Below are 3,750 nucleotides of genomic sequence, written 5' to 3' on the forward strand. Positions count from 1 at the left end.
GCTATACTTGTACCCTTGAACTTAAAATAAAAGTTAAAAAAAATCTGAAAACAATGTTTTTAAATGAGTGAGATAAGAATCGCACCCTTTAGTTAAGACATTTCATTTTTCTTACTCTAACATTAGTCTTCTGCACAATGTGAATATCTATCAGCACGTAGAGAGTAGTATTAACTTATCATGACTATCTTATTGTGCAATTCTCCTTTAGATAGGGATCTGTAAGTGAATTCACTTATAATATGGATTCTTTCTAATCTATATGCTATGACAACTCTTTGTGAACCTATCCATTATTAAATGTGTTGTGATAATTAGGAAGCCTACACCTTTAAAGTGATCCTTACCTAACCTAAGCATACATAACAAGTAAAATTTCCTTGTCTTTCCAGATATTTTCCCCTAATGGTAGAGATTAAAACTGAAAAATCCAAATAATATTTTCCTTCTCTTTTTTGAATATTGCTTGAAAGAGGCCCATTTTTAGTCAATTCAGCTTTTCCTTTTAAAGACATATGATGGGAGTGGGGTGGTTGAATTGCCATTTGATATGGTTTGGCTGTGTCCCCAACCAAATCTCATCTCAAATTGTAGCTCCCATTATTCCCATGTGTCGTGGGAGGGACGCAGTGGGAAGTAATTGAATTCTGGGGGCAGGTCTTACCAGTACAGTTCTCATGATAGTAAGCAAGTCTCAAAAGATCTGACGGTTTTAGAAAGGGGAGTGTGTCCCCTGCACATGCTCTCTTTACTTGCTGCCATGTAAAATATGACTTTGCCACTCCTTTGCCTTCCACCATGATTGTGAGGCCTCCTCAGCCATGTGGAACTGTGAGACAATTAAACATCTTGCCCTTAGAAATTACCCAGTCTTGCATATGTCTTTATTAGCAGCATGAAAACATAATAATACACTATTGTAGAGACTGCTAAGACTATTGGCTGCCTCTGCATCTTCTTCACTTTGAGCTGAAGGCTCCATATCACAGCTTTGTAGGAAATTGCTCTCGAACACTCTGTCTCACTGGCCATCTATAATCAGATCTTAGGAAACACACCTGACATGTGGACAGGCAGAGCCACATGGGTAAAATGCTTTGTGGTTTATTCTGATTCCTAAGTTGTAGTTGAAGTTATGTAGAAATTGACGAGAGGAATTCTTTTCTCCTTCCTTGCTTTGAAGGCATAGTACTTTTCAAAAGGCAAGGACAAAATTAAATTGGATGTTATTCAAATCTGCTTCATGATATTGAGGTAATGTTATTTCATCTCCAAAATGACAACCCATGCAATTAGGCATCAGATTTTTCCAAAAAATCCAGTTGTGGTATTTGACAAAGGGAATGCCAGTGGACACAAAATCATGAATATAAAATGGTATCTTTTTTTTTTTTTAATAAGATTTCACTCTGTCACCCGATCTAGAGTGCAGTGGCGTGATAATAGCTCTCAGCAACCTTGAACTCCTGGGCTCAAGCAATCTTCCTTAGTCAGCCTTCCAAGTAGCTAGGACTACAGGTACATGCCACCACACCTACGCATTTGATGATTCCTTTAAATTTTTAGTAGAAATGGGATCTCACTGTGTTGTCCAGGCTAGTCTCAAACTCCTGGTCAATCCTCCCACCTCAGTCTCCCAAAGTGCTAAGATGACAAGCAGGAGCCACCAAGCCAGCCCTAAAATTGTATCTTTTGATATTGGACCTGACACAGCCTGCAAGGGGAAAGTTTCTATAGAAGGGATTTCAATTTATTTTATTGCTTTACAATTCACTAATAGCAATAATTTTTATTGAATTAATATCCTGAAAGATATAACTAATATGGGGGGAGTTTTGTGTACTTCCTACTTATTTTTGTCATAATTTTACTTCAATATTCAAGGACGATGATATGAAGGGTTTAATGTTAAATGCCTCTCAATTTTTATATTTCAGGCATTCAAGATTATGACCTAATTTGAGCTCTGTGCAACAGACCAACATATGGGTTGTGCATAGCACTGCAGAGGATAACATGTTAGGGGGAGAGCTAACCTTTCTTCCCCCACTTCTCCCAGACAAAAGCATGGATTGGTCACACTACTGAGCATTAGAACAACCTAATGTTGCTTTTGATGGGAGAAAGAATATCAGGTTCATTAATATTGTAAATAATATAATCAATTGAGAATGAAATGTGTCAACCATGCATTGAAAACATTTGCTTTTAAAATCTCTCCCAGCGACTACCCACTTGATATTTAAAAATTACAATCACACATGCAGATCAAGGAAACTCACTGGAGCAATTACCTATGCATGAATGATTTCACCTTTCAGGACACTAGTAAAAGTAAGACATCAAATAAAACTAGTTTATCTTTTACTGTGGTGTGGAGATTGAGAGCTCAAGTCATGCCTGAAAACTGGCATTAGTGGTCTAGGTTAAGGTCATGTGTCAATCTCAATAATTTACAATAAGTAAAGTAAAATAAGAAGAAAAAAAGGAAGGAATGGATAGAAGAAAGAGGGGAAAAAAGGACAGAAGGAAAGCAAAAAGATGGAACCACTTCTCTTTCTTGATGACAGCCAGCAATGAATTAGTCCAGGAGACTCTATAGCAGGTGCCAAAAAGCTGCTTGTACTTCTAAGAAACAGGTTGCAGAAATCACTCACTGGAAGATAGCATCAGATCCCTGGTTGGAGCTACTTTCCAAACCAGAGTCTGAAGACATGACATGTACTCCAAAAGCGTGCAAGTCTCTTATTCTATACAACAGGGTAATGTCAATCATGTTTAAGGTTTCAGACACAGCCTAGCTTGCATGAAAGAACAATTGTACCGACTTTCCTCCTTTTACTTTGGGTTACAGTGGGGTGGGGCTTAAGGATGAGGAAGAAGAATTAAGGTAGAGGTATTGAATCATTTGGAAAAGTACTGGAACAAATATCCTGTGACGAACTGCCCAATTGCAGAACTTAAGTTCACTGTGAAGCTTCCATGGCTATGATTGCAAGTCATTGTAATAAAGCACAAATGATTTAAAAATACATGATAATGTTGATGCTACAAGTACCAAGCCATCCAATAATTATTGCAGGCAGTCAATGCAGCTGAGTGTTTAAAAAAAGAGGTCACCACTTTACTCCAATTCCCTGCAGTGTTACCTTGCTTGCTCCATGTTCTGTATGTTTTATCCTGCTAACTCCCAGGCCATTTCTATAAGGAGAAACAAAGTAGATCTAAATAGATTATGCAATAAGTTAGGGCACTCTAATGGCTCATTTAGGTTCAAAAATGGATGAACCAATTGATTGTGAGATATTTCATCTCCTCACTCAAATCTTACCCCAGCCATATTTGTCTTCTTCAAACTTGAGGAGCTCACGACCTTCTCAAGTCTTTGTTCCTGCTTCTTTCTCTGAGCAGTATGTTACTCTCTTAGGTCTCTTACTCATATTCCAATTCTCCTCCCTCCCACTCAAACCTGTCATACCATTCTCTTAGCCATGCTTTTTTTTTTTTTTCCTGCATAGAACTTACTATTCTTTGAATTCATCTTGTTTATTAATTTGTGTACTAGAATATGCATTGTATGATCTGGAACTTTATCTATTTTGTTTACTGCTTTCATCCTCAGGATCTGGCATGTAGAAGACATGCAATCCATAAATGGTGAATAAATGAATTTACTTATCACCCATACATAGAAGGAATCTAGCAACTAATTATTGATTCAATGACTAGTTGTCTTCCTCGTGGTAGTTC

The sequence above is a fragment of the Macaca mulatta genome, chromosome 12 (assembly GCF_049350105.2).
Source record: "Macaca mulatta isolate MMU2019108-1 chromosome 12, T2T-MMU8v2.0, whole genome shotgun sequence".
In the NCBI taxonomy this organism is placed as follows: domain Eukaryota; kingdom Metazoa; phylum Chordata; class Mammalia; order Primates; family Cercopithecidae; genus Macaca; species Macaca mulatta.